The sequence below is a fragment of the Equus caballus genome, chromosome 1 (genome assembly GCF_041296265.1).
Source record: "Equus caballus isolate H_3958 breed thoroughbred chromosome 1, TB-T2T, whole genome shotgun sequence".
Taxonomy (NCBI): Eukaryota; Metazoa; Chordata; class Mammalia; order Perissodactyla; family Equidae; genus Equus; species Equus caballus.
The window spans coordinates 108,724,059-108,747,424 of record NC_091684.1 but is presented as its reverse complement, the minus strand read 5'-3'; the positions used below and the strand labels follow the sequence as shown (position 1 = coordinate 108,747,424).

General features: G+C 45.7%; 1 long non-coding RNA gene across 1 annotated transcript in view; it reads left to right on the top strand.

The window, feature by feature from the left end:
* Positions 1-1,934: 1,934 nt before the first annotated feature.
* Positions 1,935-23,366, top strand: part of LOC138924071 (uncharacterized) — an 80,214-nt gene continuing 58,782 nt past the window's right edge. Inside the window, exons 1-3 of the long non-coding RNA XR_011438673.1 lie at positions 1,935-2,265; positions 15,256-15,406; positions 16,427-16,519. This is a non-coding gene — a long non-coding RNA (uncharacterized lncRNA). The remainder of the gene's footprint in view (positions 2,266-15,255; positions 15,407-16,426; positions 16,520-23,366) is intronic.

Here is a 23,366-nt window from a genome sequence, read left to right as displayed (position 1 = left end):
AGAGTGAAGACTCCAATATTTCCAGCACACTGAACTGTTGAGGCTGCCATAACACGCTCTGCTGGCCCTCACCTGGGTCCCTGTGCGTGGTCATGCTCCATCTGCCATGCCGCCGCCTGGCCACCCAGACAGCTCTCACTTCCAGGTCTCACCTCAGTGAAAAATTATGAAAGACAAAAAATTTTCCTAAGCCCCATTTGATGGCAAATCCAGTTCAGGCATGAGGTTGTTGACAGTCTTTATCTATTCCACTTTAGTGCTACTGAGTTTTGCTGCAGCAATACGGATGCAGTTGGTTACAGATGGCATCCTAGAGCCTGATGGAGATATTAGGGAATATATAATGTATGACCGGTAACCTTCTCAAAGCCAACAAATTTGGGATTCCAAAACCCACCCGGCCCAAGCATTTTGATGAAGGGATGGTGGGCTTATGTCTCCCTGCAGCGATTGCCTGGAGCATTCCTGTACTTTGTTGACAAGTCTGTCTCCCCAGCAGTCCGTGAGCTTAAGAAAAGGAGTCACATATATCACAACCCACAAATAGGCCATGTCTGTAAGTGTGATGAATATTGGTTGACAGATTATTATTCAGAGACGTTCGCCAAGGGGTTCCCCCTTCTACTGCACCATCTGGCAGTCACAGAATGGAGGAGGACCACAGGGCAGAGCAGTAGGCTGGCTTTCGCCATGAGATGCTTCATGGCTGGACCAGGAGGATGAGACAAACTCTGCCCGGGGTCGTGGCCCATGTTGAGCAGGCAGATGGGAGTGTGGATGGGTAAGTCCCCTGAGGACCCGCCCTGCCCCCCACACTCAACGCCACATGAGTCCTTTGGAACTCGGATAAAGTGAGGGCAGGAGATCTAGAATTTTGTGATATCAACTTTCTGTTTCCCAATTGAAGGGGTAATTTTGTTTATGGAAAACAAAGAGGACTTACTTCTTGCACATCTACATTTGTGGAGCAGAAGCCACACTGGCTGGACAAGTGGATAAAATGATAAAGGAGGAATTCACTTATTTCTAATCCCCGATGAGTCTTATTCTCCTTCACGTCAGGCATTGATTTATTTTTGTCATTATATGTGACATCAAGGGACCTTGCAGCAGTTCCTGACTTAGAGGTAGGTACGGGATAGCAGGGCAGAGCATCCAGAAAATGAGATGGAACCCCAGTGCCAAATGTGACATTGGACTCTATCTCTGCATGTGGGAAGCAAAGAACATCAAAAAGCTTGGTTGAACTAGATGTTGGTGGACAGATCCCCAGAAATACTGAAGGAGAACGCCAGATGGCTAAAAAAGGGGGTGGGGGGGGGGGGGGGAAAGAAAGCATCCCCTCTCATGCAACATTGAGTGGTTTGGCGAATGCAGGATAACCAATAGCCCACTAGGTGGCACTGCTGATCCACACTTGGGGTACCCGGAGCCTGTCTCTATGGTAACAAGCTTAGAAATTTATGGGGAGAATTGGCCTTGTCCTCTGGGGGTGCGTGTGAATGTGTGTGTGTGTGTGTGTATGAAGCAGTTTTTGAGTGTTCCGAAAAGTCAGCTCTGTGCTGCGGGTACTGTTGATATGCAGCTGTCAAAGAGATAAGGAATCAAGAAGGAACATTCTAATAGCGTGCAAAGCAGTAAGGAACGGGAGAGCGGAGAAATCGCTCTTTCTAATACAGTTGCAAGCTACCTTCGCCCGGCGGCCGGGACTCTGATGTTCTCTAATGCATGCGGCTAGGGAGCAGGGCTCTGAGGCATAGTGGGAGCCTGGGGGTGCGCTGCAGGCTGCGTTTGCTTTTGTGCAAGATATCGCTGCAGGAGCTCAGCTTGGGGGAGCCGGGGTTGCTCGAATTGTGGGTGTTCCGGGGTTGTGATGATGGAAAACGTTACGTAAGCCCAGACATCCAGTTCTACGTGTCTAGACATTTATGATCGCGCTGTCATGAACGCGGGTATCCCATGCTCTCTGTATGAAATGTGTTTCCAGAACATGGCTTTGCCAGCGCTTGATATCTCTCTTGCTTGATCAAAAGGCCAGCTCCCCGATCTTTCTCTCCCTGGTACTGTACTTCCTCCCTGCAGGGTGCTGTGTGCTCCGCATTCACTACGCGCTGCGGGACTTCTTCGATTCTGGACCAGGTGCGAGGCGGCTCTTCCACCTGCACAGATGCGGAGGTGCCTGACAGCTGACGCCTCACTGGAGGGAAACCACCCACTCCGAATCCTGTCTCTCAGCTGCGTGGGTCCTAACTGGTGCTTCATCGGGTAACAGGTTACACCTGTGGAGGGCTTGTCTCCGTGCAGAATGTGTATTGTTTGCTTTTCAGGAATCCCGGCCTAGCCAGTGGGGCCAAATCCTTCTTCATTTTTAGTTTTCATGGAGAGAAAGGAAAAGAGAGAAAAGAATGAAAAAAGGACCTGGGCAATATTTTTGCAGACCTTGCAAGAATATGTTCATTGTTGGGGCTTTACCTGGATAGTTGTTCTGGATATTTCCTAGAATATTTTTAAAATTGAAGATATTTGGAAATAATTTCTAAGGTAGAGAAAAGTTGTAAGAATAATACGAAGAATTGCCACATAGCCTTCACTCATAGTCTCCAAATTTTACCCCTCATCATGATATAGACATGTAATGTTTTTTCTAGTACTTTTAAGAATAAGTTACAGATATGATGTATCTTTACTACTAAATACTTCATTCAGTATTTCCTAAAAACAAGGACACTCTTGAGGCCTGCCTGGTGGCGCAGTGGTTAAGTTTGTATGTTCTGCTTTGGTGGCCCGGGATTCACCAGTTCAGGTCCCAGTGTGGACCTATGCACCGCTTGTCAAGCCATGCTGTGGCAGGAGTCCCACATATAAAGTAGAGGAAGATGGGCATGGATGTTAGCTCAGGGCCAGTCTTCTTCAGCAAAAAAAATTCTCTCACATAACCACAGTACGATTATCAAAAACAAGAAATTAACATCAATACTATATTACTATTTAATCAATGGACTTTATTCAAATTTCATCAATTGTTCCACTAATGTCTTTCATATCAGAAGGAAAAGTTTTTCACAGTTCAGGAGCCAATCCAGGATTACATATTGCATTTAGTCGTCATGTATATTTGTATGTTTAAAAAATTATTTAAGGGGGCCGGCCCGTGGCTGAGTGGTTAAGTTTGTGCACTCTGCTTCGGCGGCCCAGGGTTTCACCAGTTTGGATCCTGGGCGTGGACATGGCACCGCTCATCAGGCCAAGCTGAGGTGGCGTCCCACATAGCACAACTAGAAGGACCTACGACTAGAATATACAACTATGTACTGGGAGTTTTTGGGGAGAAGAAGAAGAAGAAAAAAAGAAGATTGGCAACAGATGTTAGCTCAGGTGCCAATCTTTAAAAAAAAAGATTAAAAAAATTATTTAAGTTGCTTTTTACTTGTTAGTGGCCTTTGATTTTTATCTATTTTTCCTTTCATTTCTATTGTAGATCTGTGTCTTGCAGTTGAAAGGTTTTCTACTCCTTGGACTCATGACTGTTTCTTAGTAGATCTGGTGATAGAAAATACATCAACGCACACAAACCTGGAGTCAAATCCCAAACTTGCCAGTTCCTAGCTGTGTGACCCAGGGAACACTGCTTCTCTTCTCTGAGCAGCAATTTACTCTATAAAGTAGATCATAATCTGAGCCTCTGAAAGTCAGTGTGAGGAGAATTGAGATAAAGTCTAATAGACTTATCTACCACAGGGCCTGACTGGTGAAGCTGTGTGTGCAATTTCCCCCATCCATAGAGGGAAGTTTTTTGTACTAAGAATATTCAAAATATTAGATGTGTTCTCATTTCTTAAATTTGAACCAAAAAGTGGTTTAAGTAAACTCTTAAAGACTGTTTGTTGCCTCTACTTTTCCAACCACTCTAAACATCCAAAAGGTTCCTATAGCCTTTTTTTAAAGTTTTAATTTTGAGATAGTTGTAGATTCACATAGCACAGAGAGATCTCGTGTACTCTTTACCCATATCACCCCATTGGTAACAATGTGCAAAACTCGAGTACAATATCACAGGTGGGATATTGACATTGATGGAGTTCAGATACAGAATATTTCCATCACCACCAGGGTGCCCCCCGTGGTGCTTTTATAGTCACCCCTGCTTCCTTCCCTCCCCTTTCTGATCCTTAACCCCTGAGAACCACACATCTGCTCTCCATTTTTATAATTATGTCATTCAAAAAATGTTATGTAAATGGAATCATACAGTGTGTAACCTTTCAGGATTGACTTTTTTTTTTTATTAATGTTATGATAGATTACAACCTTGTGAGATTTCAGTTGTACATTTTTGTTAGTCATGTTGTGGGTACACCACTTCCCCCTCTGTGCCCTCCCCCCACCCCCCTTTTCCCTGGTAACCACCAATCAGATCTCCTTATCAATATACTAACTTCCACCTATGAGTGGAGTCATATAGAGTTCGTCTTTCTCTGACTGGCTTATTTCGCTTAACATAATACCCTCGAGGTCCATCCACGTTGCTGTGAATGGGCCAATTTTGTCTTTTTTTATGGCTGAGTAGTATTCCATTGTGTATATATACCACATCTTCTTTATCCAATCATCAGTTTCTGGGCATGTAGGCTGGTTCCATGTCTTGGCTATTGTAAATAATGCTGCGATGAACATAGGGGTGCAACGGACTCTTGAGATTTCTGATATCAGGTTCTTAGGATAGATACCCAGTAATGGGATGGCTGGGTCATAGGGTATTTCTATTTTTAACTTTTTGAGAAATCTCCATACTGTTTTCCATAGTGGCTGTACCAGTTTGCATTCCCACCAACAGTGTATGAGGGTTCCTTTTTCTCCACATCCTCTCCAACATTTGTCACTCTTGGTTTTGGATGTTTTTGCCAATCTAACGGGTGTAACGTGATATCTTAGTGTAGTTTTGATTTGCATTTCCCTGATGATTAGCGATGATGAACATCTTTTCATGTGTCTATTGGCCATATTCATATCTTCTTTTGAGAAATGTCTGTTCATGTCCTCTGCCCGTTTTTTGATCGGGTTGTTTGTTTTTTTGTTGCTAATCAGTGTGAGTTATTTGTATATTATGGAGATTAACCCTTTGTCAGATAAGTGGCTTGTAAATATTTTTTCCCAATTAGTGAGCTGTTTTTTTGTTTCAATCCTGTTTTCCCTTGCCTTGAAGAAGCTCTTTAGTCTGATGAAGTCCCATTTGTTTATTGTTTCTATTGTTTCCCTCAACTGAGGAGTTACAGTGTCCGAAAAGATTCTTTTGAAACTGATGTCAAAGAGTGTACTGCCTATATTCTCTTCCAAAAGACTTATTGTCTCAGGCCTAATCTTTAGGTCTTTGATCCATTTTGAGTTTATTTTGGTGTGTGGTGAAAAAGACTGGTCAATTTTCAATCTTTTGCATGTGGCTGTCCAGTTTTCCCAGCACCATTTGTTGAAGAGATTTTCTTTTCTCCATTGTAGGCCCTCTGCTCCTTTGTCGAAGATTAGCTGTCCATAGATGTGTGGTTTTATCTCTGGGCTTTCAATTCTGTTCCATTGATCTGTGGACCTGTTTTTGTACCAGTACCATGCTGTTTTGATCACTGTAGCTTTGTAGTATGTTTTGAAATCGGGGATTGTGATTCCGCCGGCTTTGTTTTTCTCGCTCAGGATTGCTTTAGCAATTCGCGGTCTTTTGTTGCCCCATATGAATTTTAGGATTGTTTGTTCAATTTCTGTGAAGAATGTTCTTGGGATTCTGATTGGGATAGCATTGAATCTGTATATTGCTTTAGGTAGTATGGACATTTTAACTATGTTTATTCTTCCAATCCATGTGCAAGGAATGTCTTTCCATCTCTTTATGTCATCGTCAATTTCTTTCAAGAAAGTCTTGTAGTTTTCATTGTATAGATCCTTCACTTCCTTGGTTAAGTTTATCCCAAGGTATTTTATTCTTTTCGTTGCGATTGTGAATGGGATTGAGTCCTTGAGTTCTTTTTCTGTTAGTTCATTGTTAGTGTATAGAAATGCTACTGATTTATGCACGTTAATTTTATACCCTGCTACTTTGCTGTAGTTGTTGATTATTTCTAATAGTTTTTCTGTGGATTCTTTCGGGTTTTCTATATATAAGATCATGTCGTCTGCAAACAGCGAGAGTTTTACTTCTTCGTTACCTATTTGGATTCCTTTTATTTCTTTTTCCTGCCGAATTGCTCTGGCCAGCACCTCCAGTACTATGTTGAATAGGAGTGGTGAAAGTGGGCACCCTTGTCTTGTTCCTGTCCTCAGAGGGATGGCTTTCAGTTTTTGTCCATTGAGTATGATGTTGGCTGTGGGTCTGTCATATATGGCCTTTATTATGTTGAGGTACTTTCCTTCTATACCCATTTTACTGAGGGTTTTTATCACAAATGGGTGTTGGATCTTGTCGAATGCTTTCTCTGCATCTATTGAGATGATCATGTGGTTTTTGTTTTTCATTTTGTTGATGTAGTGTATCACGTTGATTGACTTGCGGATGTTGAACCATCCCTGTGTCCCTGGTATAAATCCCACTTGATCATGGTGTATAATCTTTTTGATGTATTGCTGTATTCGGTTTGCCAAAATTTTGTTGAGGATTTTTGCATCTATGTTCATCAGTGATATCGGCCTGTAGTTCTCCTTCTTTGTGTTGTCCTTGTCAGGTTTGGGGATCAGAGTGATGTTGGCTTCATAGAATGTGTTAGGGAGTTCTCCATCTTTCTCAATTTTCTGGAACAGTTTGAGGAGAATAGGTATTAAGTCTTCTTTGAATGTTTGGTAGAATTCTCCAGAGAAGCCGTCTGGTCCTGGACTCTTATTTTTGGGGAGGTTTTTGATTACCGTTTCTATTTCCTTACTTGTGATTGGCCTATTCAGATTCTCCATTTCTTCCTGATTCAGGAGTCTAGGAATTTGTCCATTTCTTCCAGGTTGTTCAATTTGTTGGCATATAGTTTTTCATAGTATTCTCTTATGATCTCTTGTATTTCATTGGTATCTGTTGTGATTTCTCCTCTGTCATTCCTAATTTTATTAATTTGCGATTTCTCTCTTCTTTTCTTGGTGAGTCTGGCTAGGGGTTTGTCAATTTTGTTAATTCTTTCGAAGAACCAACTCTTTGTTTCATTGATCCTTTCTATTGTCTTTTTTGTTTCAATATCGTTTATTTCTGCTCTTATTTTTATTATTTCCCTCCTTCTACTGACTCTGGGCTTTGTTTGTTCTTCTTTTTCTAGTTCTGTTAGGTGTCATTTGAGGTTGCTTATGTGAGCTTTTTCTTGTTTAGTGAGGTGAGCCAGTATTGCGATGAATTTCCCTCTTAGGACTGCTTTTGCTGCATCCCAAATGATTTGGTATGTCGTGTTCTCATTTTCATTAGTCTCCAGATAAAATTTGATTTCTTCTTTAATTTCTTCAATGATCCATTGTTTGTTGAGAAGTGCGTTGTTTAGTCTCCACATTTTTGCACCTTTCTCTGCTTTTTTCTTGTAGTTGATTTCTAGTTTAATAGCATTATGATCAGAAAAGATGCTTAATATTATTTCAACTCTCTTGTATTTATTGATGTTTGCTTTGGTTCCCAAAATATGGTCAATCCTTGAGAATGTTCCATGTGCACTTGAGAAGAATGTGTAACCTGCTGTTTTTGGGTGAAGTGTTCTATATATATCTATTAAGTCCATCTGGTCTAATTTTTCATTTAATTCTATTATTTCCTTGTTGATTTTCTGTCTGGATGTTCTGTCCATTGGTGTTAATGGCGTGTTGAGGTCCCCTACTATTATTGTATTGTTGTTGATGTCTTCTTTTAGTTCTATTAAGAGTTGCTTTACAAATTTTGGTGCTCCTGTGTTGGGTGCGTATATATTTATAAGTGTTATGTCTTCTTGGTGGAGAGTCCCTTTTATCATTATATACTGTCCCTCTTTATCTTTCTTTATCTGTTTTGCTTTGAAATCTACCTTGTCTGATATTAGTATAGCGACACCTGCTTTCTTTTGTTCATTATTAGCTTGGAGTATTGTTCTTCAGGATTGACTTTTTTTTTTCACTCAGCATAATTCTCCAGAGATTCATGTTGCGTGTCTCAATAGTTTGTTCCTTGTTTATGGCTGAGTAGTATTCCATGGCAGGATGTACCACTCTCTATGGCTTTCTTACTAGAACTTAGTTTACTTGAGTTTTTAGTTTAGTTAGCACTACCTTTGGGCACACAAACTTGCCAGCCCAGAAAGTAGCTAGACGGGTCTGTGTTTCCACAAAAAGTGTAATACTTGAGGGAAAAAACTCTTCTTCACAGCAATTAGAGAGCAGAAATTCTAAGATTTTATTATTGATTGTTTTCAAATAATGAGAGAATGAAAAATAAAAACAAGTCTCAAAACAAGATTGTGGAAATATTAAATTTTCCCAACAATTGTGGAGACATCGTTCTGCAACAGCCTCTCTAACAAGACGTAAGGTTGATGCAGAATTTTCTCCAAAATTCCTAATTTTATAAAATTAAGAGAGACAAAACCAGGAAGAATTGTTTGGCAAATTCCATGAATCTATCTAAGGTTTTGCATTTTTGGCACTTATATCTTGTACTTCTTTCAGGCAGAAAGTCAGGACGTAAGAAAAACACCGTCAACCCCAAGAATAAGTGGCTGTAAAGGAAGCTGTGATTGGCAGATGGACGTGGGGCCATGAAGGAGCTACGCCTCCAGCTTCAGACTTATTTTATAATAATAAATGATGTGAAAAGTCCAAGTTATGCCATTTCAGGACGTTTAGCGCTCAAGTGCATCAATGAAATATTTATAAGTGAACATCTGACTCTTCCTTCCACATCCTTAGAAAGTTTGCATATTCGAGTTGACCCCCAAACTTGTTTTAAAGACATCTTCTCATTAGGAAAGTGAGAGATCACTTAGTACTTGGCTGTGAGGGACCTTCTCTTCTTTTTCACTCTGGGATAAGAATTCAACTGTTTCTCCCACAGCCCTTTAACTTCCAACACAGCAGAGATGGCATGTAACAGAAATAAACATGGAAACAGGGCGGCAGTCTGGGAGCTGTTTCGCGTTACAACTTCCCCAATCACCTGGAGTTTGCATTTTTCAGATGCCCTGAGTTGCTCTGCAAGAAGGTAATTTCACTCTGGCTTGCTACACATTCAAACCTCAGGCATGTTTAAGCTATACGTTTTTTTTCTCATTAGGATTCTAATAGTGTAATTTATTTTCTCTTTTAGTGTTTACTCCTGAATGCTAGTTCTGACACTGCTTGCTCCATCCTGCAAGGGAAGAGATGGAGCCACTGAAAGCACGGGCTTTGGCTTTGCCACGAATTAAATTAGTGGCCCTGGGAAACTGACAGTCTTTTTGTAAGAATGAAGGTAGCAGTACCCTCCTCACTTCAGGATAAGTGGGTTGACACACGTGTGGCAGGTGTGTCCTGGGCTTCAGCACAGAATGCCCAGGGGCTGTTTACTTGTCCTTGGCCCGTCGAAGACCGCTAGGCCCCACCCTGGGCTGCTGTCCAGCCCTCCTTCCAGCTGAAGTGTGCTCGCTGGCGGGCGGAGGAAGAACTTGTGTTTCTTATGGCCAGCTCTTTCCTAGAGTCCCCAGCAGTGTGCGTGCGTGCGTGCGTGCGTGTGTGAGCGCGCGCCCGCGAGCGCGCATGCGCTTCTGATAGCAGAGTCCTTTCCTTGGAACCCAGTCCTTTTCTCCAGACTGTCGGTCACCGAGGGTGCAGGTGGGGACAGTGATGGTCTGGCCAGCCTCTCACTGTTCCTGGCCTGCCCACTGTAGCTTCCTGGCTCTGCTCTCAGCTAGACATCTGGTGCCCCTGGGCTAACTTTTCCCTTGGCCCCGAGGTCAGGCCTGGCTTAGGTGGATGCCCAGCCCAGCAGAAGATCTGAACATGTCTGAACCCTGAATGTGAGATGGGCTCAAATCTTTTTCTGCAGGGTTCCAGAACTCCAGGCCCATCAAGGCAGGCTCTGCCCTCAGCTTTGTCTCCCACCTGCAGCGATAGTTCTCAGTCGACCTCTAGGGGGCAGTATCGCCTGATTCCTCCCACCCTCCTCGTCCGGCGGGGCCAAGCCGGGAGCGCTGACCACATTGGGCACTGTGTGTTGAAGGCTCAGAGCGCTCAACAAACGGTAGCTGTCACAGGACAACAGCTGTGCTCACAGTCGCTACAACTGCTGCGGTCTCTGTTTCCTTCTTCACCTTGATTGCAACCACAGGTCAGAAACACCTTCCCACATGTGGGCCTGGCAATCTGTACCCCATGGGACTTCGTAGCCCTGCGCATGGAAATCTGGCTTGGCATTTGGCATAGTCTGCCCCTTATTGTGGTTTGGTTTTTAGCATAACTTACCTCCACATTTAGTTTTAAGTTTCTGGAGAGAAGGGATGCGTTTTTTATTTTTCCTTTGATTCATCACCATCTCTGCTAGCCAATAGCCCTCCACCCCACAAACAGTAGTTAGTAGTTAGTTTGGCCCTAGGTCCAGAACAGGGTCTCAATGTGTGTTTGCTGATGATAGGGTGATAGTGGCAGGGGGCAGGATGTAGAAACCATGAGACCCCTGGGTCGCTCTGTGCCCAGGTATTTCTGGGTGCACCCAGGTATACCTCAATCTACAGCAGGATGATATTCCCAAGGGCCCTTTCGTCCAGACTCACTCCTCAACTTTATTCCCCATTGTTCTCTTTCCTAATCTACTAAATGGAGATCGCATGAATTAATATTTGCCTCACTGCCCACAATTTGAAAAGGACATACTTTCCCCATAACCTCCTTGGGGGCTGAAGGATTAAAAGAGCAGTCAAACATAGCAGCTAGGATGTGAGGGCCCAGGAGGCCACTGGCATCCTTTTGAAAGCCTCTTGCCTCAGGGATAACCAGGTTGGTGGGGTCACAGGCTATGTACACGGTGTGGCTCTAAGGAAAGCACGCGGGACATCTCTGGATGGCTGATGGTGCCTGGCGTCCTGAGGGCCCCATGCAGCGGCTAACGAGAACAGGGCCCAGGGAGGATGCTGGGGGCAGCACATTGCCCTAAACCTCTGGGCTTTTGGTCCTGGTTCTGTGACCTTGCATTTGTGTTCTGCTTTGTGATTTCCAGAACATTCTCACATCTCTGTTTCCATTAGACGTTACACAGCTTGTTGTGGCAGCCAGGACGTTTGACAGGGACACTTCTCCGGAGTCACAGAGCTGACTCATGGAGGAATCAGGAGGAGAATGGGAGCTCCTTGACATCTTCTCTGCACTTCTTCTTCTCAGTTTCCCTGCCTGCTCAGAAGTGGACGCTCTCCTCAGGGCAGGAGGGCACAGGTGTGGGGTGTCTTGGGTACCCTAGCAGTGCCTTGCCTTGTGCCTGGGTTCCTGTCACCTACAGTGGTGGCCAGTCACTTCATCATTCATGGCTTCTGAGCCAGCTTCGGTTACTCAGAGTGTGGTCCACAGACCAGCAACAGTGGCTCCCTTGGAATGTGTTGGAGATGCTGCATCCTGGCGACATCCCAGGTCAGCATCAGGCTCCAGCCCTGTGTTCACCATGCTCACTCTTCCCAGGGTGTCGTCATCCCGTCCTAAGACCTGTGGGATCAGAGCTGCCCCTGTCGAGTGAACGATCATCAAGGCATGCGTGTCAGTGGCCGACGGGCTTCCCTTCCCAGACGCTCCACGATAGGTTCAGGGACCCCCAGGTGGGCAGCCCATGCTCTGAGCTCAGGGGTCAGATTCCCTGCACAATAAACCTTGCAAGGGCCTCTGTAAGACCCATGGGGCCAACTTTAGGCTCATGTGGAGACCAATGCAACCCCGTGGGGTCCATGGCCCTGACAGCACTGTGTCTGTGGCCTCTCCCCCATTCACAAGGCCACCTTTGACCCTTCATTCCCCTGCTGGCCCTGTCTTCTCAGTGGACAGTCCTCCACAGTGCTGAGCCAACCAGACACTCTGCTGACAGTCTAGTCATTTTCCTTAATGTAAAGAGAAAGAAGCCCACTTTATTAAGAGCATAAATCCAACAGTGGTTTCATCTGCAGACTTAATTCCCAGGCACCAAAGGCCTGAGTGTTCATAAACATGCTCTCAAGATGGGCCAGGAGCTCCTCGAGCATTGGGGACATCCTCCTGTAAACATGCGCATGCCCACGAGAAGAAAGCATTGTCCTAGAGGGAATGATGTCAGCTTGAACCTAACCGAATCCAGCCTAATGCAAAATTCATGCCAAAGGATGGCAAGTGAAGGATAGTTTATTAATCCAACTTATTCAAGACGGCTAAGAAACGCTCGGGCCCCAGGAGCAGCCCATGAATATTCTTCCTGCTAATTGGAACTGTATTTCAGGCCACAGCTGGGGAGGGGCAGGAGGAGGTGGAGCGTTCAGAAGCCTCTTTGGAGGCAGAAGAGTTGTGCCTGGCCAGGAGCTGCAGGCTCCCACGTTGGCCACCTCCTGACCATGACCAGCTAAGGGAGGTGCGTCCTTGCCCCACCTGGACAATAGGACGTGCACCAGTCCGTCTGTCATTGGTGTTCCTTCCTCCAGCTGGTCGTAGGAAACATTCAGCTCGTGCACAGGCAGCTGCAGGTTCTGTATGGGGAAGTTCTCTTGCCAGGGAATCAACAGCAATGGGTGAGGGGCTGGACCCCAGCTCTGTACCTACCAGCCGCACGGCTTCAAGGATGTTATTTTCTCCCATTAGAATGAGTTTCCTCACTCTTCACAATGCTCTAAGGACTCCGTGAGTTAGTGTGCAGAGTTGCTAGAAAGGTGTCTTGTGCTCAGGATGTGGTACCTGTGGCAGGCCGACTTCTGAGATGGTCCCCAGTGATCCCCTCCTCCTGGTATTCGTACCCATGTATAAACCCTTCCCCTTGAGTATGGCCTAGACTAGTGACTTGCTTTAAAAATTTTTTTTTAAGACTTTACATTTTTTAGAGCAGTTTTAAGTTCACAGCAAAACTGAGAGGAAGGTACAGAGATTTCCATAGATCCCTCTACCATATGCACAGCCTCCCCCATATCAACATCCCCCACATAGTGGTACATTTGTTACAGTTGATGAGCCTGCACTGACACATCATAATCCCCCATAGTCCATAGTTTACCTTAGGGTTCAGTCTTGGTGTTGGACATTCTATGGGTTTGGACAAATGGATAATGACATATATCTACCATTATAGCATCATACTGAGTAGTTTCACTGCCCTAAAAATCCTCTGTGCTCTGCCTTTCATCCCTTCCTCTCCCCTAACCTCTGGCAAACACTGAACGTTTTACTGTCTCCATAGTTTTGCCTTTTTCCAGAATGTCGTATAGTTGGAATCATACATTTGGTAGACTTTTCAGATTGCCTTCTTTAGCTTAGTAATACACATTTTCATGCTTTTCATAGCTTGATAACTCATTTCTTTTTAGCGTTGAATAATATTCCATTGTCTAGATGTACCGCAGTTTATTCACTCACCTACTGAAGGGCATCTTGGTTGCTTTCAGGTTTTGGCAATTATGAATAAACCTGCTATAAACATCTGCATGCAGGTTTTTGTGTGAATATACATTTTCACCTTCTTTGGGTAAATACCAAGGAATGTGATGGCTGGATTGTGTGGTAAGAGTATGTTTAGTATTTTTTAATTGAATATATTTGACACATAACGTTGTGTAAATTTAAGGTGTACAACATGTTACTTTGACACATCTATATGTTGTAATATGATTGCCTTTGTAGCTGTATTTATCATATTACATCTTTATGGTATAATACTATTGTTCATATTCATTATACTTTGTGCTATTCCTCTATGGCTTATTTACTACTCATTGTAAGTTTGTCCCCTTAAACACCATTCATGGTCTCCCCACCCCCATTCTCTGCTAACCACCATTTTGCTTCACTCTCTGTTTTTTACAATCTTTAGATTCCATGTATAAGTGAAATCATGCAGTACTTGTCTTTCTCAGGGTGACTTATCTTGCATCGCATCGTGTGCTTAAGGCCCTTCATGTTGTCGCAAATGGCAGTGTGTCCTTCCTTCTCACGGCTGAATAATATTCCTTTGTGTATATATACCACATCATTTTTTCTCCATTCACCTGCTGATGGGCATTTGGGTTGTTTCTGTATCTTGGCTATTTTGGATAATGCTGCAATGAAAATGGGAGTGCAGACATATCTTTGGAATCCTGTTTTCATTTCCTACGGGTATACACCCAGAAGTAGAATTGCTGGATCGTATGGTGGTTCTATTTTTAACTTTTTGAGGAAACTCCATACTGTTTTCTATAGTGGTTGGACTAATTTACATTCCTACCAACAGTGTATAAGGGTTCCCTTTTCACCACATCCTCACCAGCATTTGCTGTCTCCTGTCTTCTTGATGATGGCCGTTCTAACAGGTGTGAAGTGATGTCTCATTTGTGGTTTTTTTTTTTGAGGAAGATTAGCCTTGAGCTAACATCTGGCGCCAATCCTCCTTGTTTTTCGCTGAGGAAGACTGGCCCTGAGCTAACATCCATGCCCATCTTCCTCTACTTTATATGTGGGATGCCTGCCACAGCATGGCTTGGCAAACAGTGCCACGTCCTCACCGGGGATCTAAACCGACGAACCCCGGGCCGCCGAAACCAAACATGCGAACTTCACCTCTGAGCCACTGGACCGGCCCCTCATTTGTGATTTTGATTTGCACTTTCCTGATGATTGTTGATGTTGAACATCTTTTCAGGTACCTGTTGGCCATTTGATGTGCTCTTTGGAAAAGTGTCTACTTAGTTCTTCTGCCCATTTTTAAGCAGATTGTTTCGTTTTTTTGCTATTAAATTAGTTCTTTATACATTTTGGATCTTAACTCCTTATCTGATATATGGTTCGCAAAAATTTTCTGCCATTCTGTGGGTTGCCTCTTCATTTCTTTCATTGTTTCTTTTGCTGTGTGATTACGTTTAGTTTTTCAAGAAACCACCAACCGGAAGGTTGCTCCGCCCCCTGGTCAGCGTTTGGCATTGTTCTTGTTCTGGATTTTGGCTATATTCATAGGTGTGTCGTAGCATCTCATGTTGTTTCAGTGACTAGCTTTTAATAAATAGAACACCATAAAAGGGATGGGACGTCCCTTCTGGGATTAGGTTATGAACGACTGTGACTTCCATCTTAGTAGCACCCTCTCTCTCTCCCCGTCCTGTTTGTACACTCCGATGAAGCCAGTCGCCATGTTATGAGCTGCCCTACAGAGAGGTCCCGGTGGCAAGGAGCAGAGGAAGGTCTCCAGGCAACAGCAAGTGAGGAACTGAGGCCCGAAGTCCAACAGCCTGAGAGGAACTGAATCCCGCCCACAATCACTTGCGTGAGCTTGGAGGTGAGTCCCCACCTCAGCTGAGCCTACAGATGTCTACAGTCCCAGCTGAGCCCTCCACTGCAGCCTGGGAGAGCCTCAGACCCAGAGATCATGAGACAGCGAATGTTTTTTTAAGACAGTAAATTTTGAGACAATTTGTTATGCAGCTGTAGATAACTAACGCTGTCTTGTTATGGTATGTTTATGATTTTAACTGTCCTGCCCCAGGTTAGTGATATCAGCGGGTTCTACAGCAAAATCAGAGGGAAGGGGAACTTTAAAATACTGATTCTCAGTCCCCGTCCAGACTGGGTTTACCTGGATCACGCCCAGGATCTGGCTGATGTGCATCCCCAGCAGAAAAATGGTATTGTCAGTCACTGGCTGATAATTGAAATTAAGCAGGCAACTTTGAAAAAAATGCCAAGTTCTGGGCCTCTTGGGAGAAGATTCTGATTCAGTCACTTAAGAGTCAGGCCAGGCATCTGAATGTGAAAAAACTGCCTCAGGTGTTTCTGAGGATCCTTCCAGGCTGGGAATCGCTGGTCGAGGTGCTGTTGGTGCTATTTAGGTAACACGCACATTCCCTGAAGTGTCTGGCTACCGTGAAGCCGGTGCTTTTCATTTCTGGCTGCACATTATGATCATCAGGGGAGCTTTTAAAAAAGTACTGTTACCTGGGCCCTGCCCCAGACCAGTTAAATTCAGAGTCTCGTGGGGGTGGGGGTGGGGCTCCAGCACTAATAGTTTTAAAAGCTCCCCAGCTGAATCTAATGTGCAACTCAGACTGAGAACCTTTTTGTTAAGCCTTTAAAGGACAAACAGAATTCCCTCACGAACTGCATTTGGAGGCTGCATTTGATTATCGTCTGCTTTCAGTCTTTCATAGAGCCAGTTTGTTATCAAAAATATAAGTTTTCCAATGTGGCCTGATCAATGTAACCTACACTGGATCCGATTCTTCCTCTGATCTGAATGCTGGGCTTCCATAAATGTGGCTGAAGACAGCTTTAGCTTTAAATTTTTTTTTTTTTCCGGCAGCTTTCCCAATCTGTCGGTTCATTGGGCTTATGAAAGAACGGAACCTTCTGGTTTTTTCACATACGCTGCTGTTGAAACGGTCTCCTCTATCAGGTATTTTTGCTGGTGATTATTTTGATTACTGTGGCCAGGGATAGAATGGGCCTGGGTCCTGAGAGCTGAGTGGGGGCGTGTGATCCTTTAGGGCAGGTAAATAACATAAAGGTCCCTGATCCCCTGAGCTTAAGCTGTGCTTGCTCGGCCAGCAGGGCCCAGCTGGATTTCAGCCTGGGTCACTCCCTTGACCACACCCCTCTGTGGGGGCATGAACTCCACAGCCCCAAGTGGCAAGAGTGAGGTCCAGATGAGCCACATGGACCAGAGGAACCACATGGACTGGGATGGTAGAGAGTGGTTCCCCAAAGAGAAGTTGAGGTACTGTCCCCCAAAGATGGGGAAATGGATGTTGGGTGGGCAAAGCCAGTGCTGCCCTCAGATCTGGGTAAGAGGGTCTCTTACTCTGGGCCCCAGGCTTCAGAGGGACCTTCTTAGGTCTTGCTGCAGGCTGGGGCCCAACACGGTTGGGGCCAAGGGACTGCGCCCATCCTTGCCTGTGCCACACCACTCATTGCTTGACATTACCTGCCTGGTAGCCTGAGCCCACTTTCAGGGCCCTTGTGTGTCTGTTCCCAGGGCCCGACTCCTGAGGGCACATTGTACCTCTGGTGTGCACACCCTAGACCTGAGGGCTGACTAGGGGGTGACAGTTGGTAGAGGGTGCCGGTGGAGCCTGACCTGTGGATTGGGGTGTCCACATGTGTGCACGCGTGTGAGGCCCTTTGAGGTGTGGGGCGGAGCTGGGCTGTTAGGAGCATGGGCAGGCTGTGTGCTGTTGGCCCCGGGACTGACGTGCAGGGGCTGGGAGCTGGCTCTCCGCAGGTTGCCTATTCCAGAAAAGAATACCAATGAGTCTGGGAATTTGAAAGTCAAATCTGGCCTGCCAGGTCGATGTGAAGATGTATTTGTCAAGGGAGGAGCCTAGAATGTGTTATTTGGTGGTTTGTGGGCTTGATTTGTAACTTTTAGATATTTAGATATCTGGTAGCTGGGACTCCATTTGGACTCTTGACCCAGGCACCACACACACGAGGGATGAGCTTAGGCGAAAGCAACACATGGATCCAAAAGATATCCATCCAGAAAGTACCCACGGAAAGGACATCTTGAGCTGGAGGTCAAGGTGGAGATGAGGAATCATGTAGATGGTGGGTAAGTTCTCGGATAATTCGAGGCAAGCTTCCATCTCCCTATTTATAAAATCTCCTAGAAGGAGCCTTGGCAACCGATGCTGCCAGGAACCTACAGTCTCCTCGGATTCTTGCTGATTGACTGAGCTCCAAAGGCCCAAAAGGTGGCCAAATGTTTCCTTCTTCTTTCCGCCCTCCGGCCTCCCTCCCTAGTGGAAACAGCCATAACAAGAATTTAAGCCCTGACATTCCCCTTGGCTGGCAGCTCTGGAATTCCTGCTGGGGAAGATATGGTTGGATGCTATGTAGTCAAGATGGCGAGAAAGGTCTCTTAACAGGAACCGCATTTCTCAGTGACATTGTTTCCCTAAGTTTGTTCTCAGCCAAGACTGAAACCAGAACCACTTCTGTCCTTCAGTTAAATCTAACAGGGCCTCAAGGTGTAGGAAACTGGCAGAAGCACAAGGAACAGGGAGGCCAGAAGAGCTGTCTTGCTTTGTCTTAGAGACACGTTTCCACCAAGGAGACAGATCTTGCCCAAGAGTCTTAAGTAGGACAGGCATCAGAAGAAAACTGTGGGGGAGTGTCAACGTGGACTTGGCTTTGACAGGAAGCCTCCCATATCCTCAACCAACTAAAATGGATCTGACTGCAGGCCCACAGATGAAAGCTGGTGACCGAAGGTCAGTGAGAACCTCAGAGACAAATGACAAGAAGGGAAATGCACAGAATACTGAGGCAATGGGGTGACTGTCATTTACGTTGGAACTCTCCTAGCACATTGAGAGTGAGGCTGGATCTACCAAAGTTTTAGGAGTAGATCAGTTACCTGATGCATGATGCCTGATGTAATGACCATGGTTATTACTTAGATGGGCCAAGTCATGTCCCCTCTGATATAGTTCTGCATATTAAACCTAAAATCCTTGGTCGGCCCCCCACCGCCATCATTATGGAGCTGTTCCTGTGCAACCACGTTCTCTTGGTGGCTGTCCTTTCTCAGTCCTTGACAGGCCGCCTCTGGTTTCTCCTGATTTGCCACTGTTAGCGATGAGCTCCTGGAAGGTGGGAACATGCCACCCATCTCTTTCTGAAGGAGCACAGCGTCACCTGCTTAGAGGGGTGGCACACTTTGGATGGAAGTGAAAATACTAGTGAAAGGTAAAGGTGTGGAGATGAGCCATCTGGATGAGTAGATCTGGGTTACGCTGCCCATTCAGGCTCCTTGGGGAAGGTGCCCAAGCTGAACTGGTCAATGCTGTGTTCTAAGAGGCTGTGTGTGAGTTCCCTAGGGCTGCCGTAACAAATTGCCACAAACTTAGTGCTTAAAAAACTACAGAAATTCATCGTCTCACAGTTCTAGAGGCCGGAAGTCAGAAATTAAGGCATTGGCTGGACCATGCTCCTTCTGCAGGCTCTAGAGGAGAGTTCATCCTTGCCTCTTTTGGCTTCTGGTGCTTTCTGGGGTTCCTTGCTTTGTGGTAGCATAACTCCAAATTTTGACTTTGTCTTCACATGGCTGTCTTCCCTCTGGGTGTCTCTCTGTGTATCATTTTCTCTCCTAAAAACACTCACTGGATTTGGGACCCACTCTATCCCAGTGTTATCTCACCTTTCTTTTTTTTGGGGTGAGGAAGATTGGTCCTGAGCCAACATCTGTTGCCAATCTTCCTCTTTTTGCTTGAGGAACATTGTTGCAGAGCTGACATCTGTGCCAATCTTCCTCTATTTTATATGTGGGATGCTGCCACAGCACGGCTTGATGAGTGATGTGTAGGTCCATGCCCAGGATCCAAACCTGTGAACCCCAGGCGGCCGAAGCAGAGCACGCAAACTGAACCACTACGCCACCTGGCTGGCCCCCAATACGATCTCATCTTGATCCTTGCCTGAATTATATTGGCCAGGACCTTATTTCCAATAAGGTCTTGTTCTAAGATTCCATGTGGACATACACTTTTGGGGCACTAGTCCACCCACCATGGGCTGTGAAGTGCCTTTAGGAAGAACTTTGCTGCATCTCTTAGAGACAGCCTCAGTCTCAGAAATGCTTGTGTCAGCTCCAAGGTTGGCGCAGGGGGTGTGTAGAATGGAGTAGGGGGAGATGTCAGGCAGACATTTTATTGACTGTCAACTACTTGCTAGGAGCTTACCAGATATTGATGGCATTTTAATCCTTAAAGCAACTGTTCTCAAAATACGGTACCCAGAGCAGCAGCAGCAGCATCACCTGGGAACATGTTAGAAATGCACATTCTCAGGCCACCTGTGACGGGGTGAATCAGAACTCCAGGGGCGGGGCCCAGCGATCTGTGGTTTTGACCCTCCAGGTCATTCTGCTGCTTGCTCAAGTTTGAGAAGCACTGCCTGAAAACATCCTTCGAAACTCTCTGACGTGCTACCCCCACCATGTTAATGAAGAACCCTCAGGCAGGTCCAAGCCGCCCCAAGCAGGAAGTGGCCCTGCAAAGCCAAAGTGCAAACCAGGTCAGCTCACCCTCGAAGTCCTCAGAGCTTCTTCCAGACCCATCCTGCGTGCAGAGAAAATCCAGAATCTGTTTTTATTTCCAGCCACTCCTAACAGTCTTTTGCTGGCACCTCCCCTTCTCCTCCTCATTGTCCCCAGGGGAACCCTCCCAGACCTGCTTTCCAAGTTTTGTCTGTGAACTAGTTACAGGTTTGGAAAGGTGGCATCCAAAGTGCCCAGTATCATTTTCAGTAGCCTTCGTGAAGAAGGAGACGCCAGCAAGTCAATATTGTGTGCAAATGGCAGTAAAATTCCATTTCGTGGCTCCCTGGTTCCAATTTTGTAGAATGAAATCAGTGAAGGTTCTGTTAGGCCTGGTAACTGTAAAGGCAAAAAAGGCTGCGCTTCCGGGAGGCCCTTTAAAGGACGGAGGCTGCGTTTCCCTGTTGCTCACTCTGGAAGGAGGTTGACAAAAGTGCTTAAACTTTTCACCTCCAGCGTGCTAGCCATCAGGCGGTGGAGGGCAGCTCATTAGCATACGGTGACCCTGGCTGTCCTGCTTCCACCCTCACTGAAGCACGGAGATCCACCAGATGGCAGTAGCCACTAAAGCATCACACGCATTGTCTGCTCTGCTTTTGGAATTTCCAAATTAAAAAAATATCTGCAATCTGGAGGAGACCAGGAAAAACCATCCGTTCTAATCCTGCCCTCATCCTTCCAGAACTGTCCACGTCGGAATCAATGTGAGCAAACTGCTCATAAAGCTCTCAGCCTAAGGAGCTCCCCAAATCTTGTTCATTTAGTCAATTGACTAATTAATTTGTTTACTTATTTCCCATCCTCCCAACTTCTTATTCTGAAAAGTTGAAAGCTATAGACAAGCTGGGAGATGAACACCTGCTTGCTCCTCCCTTGGATCCAACGATTGTTAACATTTAGCCATGTTTATCTCATCTCTCGCTTTCTCCCTTTTTTGGATGAAATGTTTGAAAGTCATAGACATCCTGACATGTCACCCCTCAGTAATCCAACATGTATCGCCTAAGAATAAAGCCATTTTTCTACATGAGCACATCATTATCACACTCAAAAAGGTTAACATTGACACATTAATATTATGCAACATACAATCCATATGTAAACTGCCCCAATTGTCCCAGAAACGTTCTTTATATGGATTTTCAGTTTCCCTTCCAGAATCCATTCAAGAATCATACGCTACCTTTTGTGGTCTTGTCTCTTTAGTCACTTCTTTTCCCCCTGTCGAGCTGTCCCCCCTCTTTTTTGGGAGGACCTTCTTTCAGGTCTTTGACGTTTCTTAACAGTCCAGTTCATTTGCTTTGTAGAAGGCCCAGCACTCTGGGTTTGTCTTACTGTTTCTGTATGATTAGATTGAAGTTGAACATTTTGGCAGGAATTCTATCTGGGAGTTCTGGTGTCCTTCCTGTTGCCTCGCTTCAGGTGGCACGTGATGTCATGTCCTTCCACTACTGGTGATGCTGAGTTGGAGCACTTGGTTACGGTCCCAAATCCTATGTGGAGAACTCTTTCTGTGACTACTGCAATCCTGAACAGTAGACTGACTTTCTAGTCTGTTCTCTCCCCACAGTGGCCAGGGGGAGGTTCTGACAGTGTCAATCACATCGGGACATTGCTTTGCTTAACCCCTGCCCCATGGCTTCCCATCGTGCCCAGAGTAAATTCCGACCCCTTGCCGTGGCCTTCCCAGCCCTGCGGGATCTGGCCCCTGCACACCTTCTGACCTTGGTGGCACTGCTCTCCTCACTCACTGTGCTCCAGCCACCTGGCTGTTGTTCTGTGTTTTTGGAGACACCAAACTCTGGTGTCTTTCAGACTTTCAGTTCCCTCTGGCCTAACTGCTCTGCCCTGGCTGGCTCCGTCTTACATTCAGGTTTCTGTTCAATGTCACATTTCTAGCCCTATCTTCTTTTTCTTGTTGTTTTTGTCTCTGGAGCACTGATCACCAACTGAGATGATCTATTTACTTATTCATTCCCTTATAGTCTATCGTTTGCCCCGTCCCACAGGCTCACAAGCTCCATGAAGGCCAATGCCTACCTGGGTTGTTTTGTTCCCCACTGCATTGTCACCCCAGAACAAAGCCTGGCATGCAGTGCCCAATAAATATTTGTGAATGAAGGAATGAATGAAGTCAACTCGATGCCACACTGGGGCGTTGTTTTAGATTTTGAGATGGAAAAATAGAGAAGACCTGGTTCCTGTCCACAGGTGGCTCCTGGTTTGGTGTGGATGCCTTACACGTAAAAGGATGATGGAGTCCGATATGGTAAGTGCTGGGTGCTTGGGGCGTACAGAGGACAGGTGGCTGACTACCCCCTGAGGAAGGGAAGCGTTCCCAGTGTGGGTGACTGTAGAGCTCACCTCATTTGTGTGCTTGTGGCACAGACGTTCCTCTAGAATGCTGTGGTGGCAGCCTTGGAGCAGTGTTCTGGGAGGCAGAAAACCAAAATTCCAGGTCCACCTATGTGACCTCAGACACTTAGCTCCCCTGAGCATCATTTCTCTCTTTCATTGTAAAATAAAAGGTTTGGGCTTGAGAACATTTAGATCCCTTTGACTCCAATATTACCTTAGACCAAGTTCTACTCTTTGTGAGCAGGTGACCCTGGACAAACCTCTTCCCTTTGTGCCTCACTCGTCCCCTCTGTAAAATGGGATGACTCTCCTACAGTTGCTGTGAGGAATAATGTGATGGCGAAAGTCAGCCAACCCTACAACACGCTCTCCAAAACTAAGGGGTTGTTCTACTTCAGGGGCCGTTCTCCTGACACAAAGGAGTCTCAGATTGTCTGTGTCTCTAGAACTTTCTCTCTGCTGCTGCCCCAGCAAGAAAAACCAGCATTTTAGCTCAGACTCCTTCCCTGGAAGCCTTGGCTTTTTGAGCTGAAGGGTCATTGAAAGACCAGATGGCAGAGAAGCCTTTTAGGTTACTGTTTCCAGAAGCTCCGTGGTTCCGTTAGAAACCCCAGTGCCCTGCAGAAGTGAAGGTCAGTAATGCCATTTGCATTCAATGCATCTGGTGCTCTTCACCTCTGCAGCCCCTGCCTGTGCCTTGCACAGCTGCCCACCTGCAGAAACAAGGCTTGGGCCTGTCACATGTCACCACAACAACTGCTGTGTGTGGGTTCCCTTGCTACACATCAACCAACTGCAGTGCAAGGAGGATGCCAGGGGCCTATGGAGCGGGCCAACCGGGAGGGCA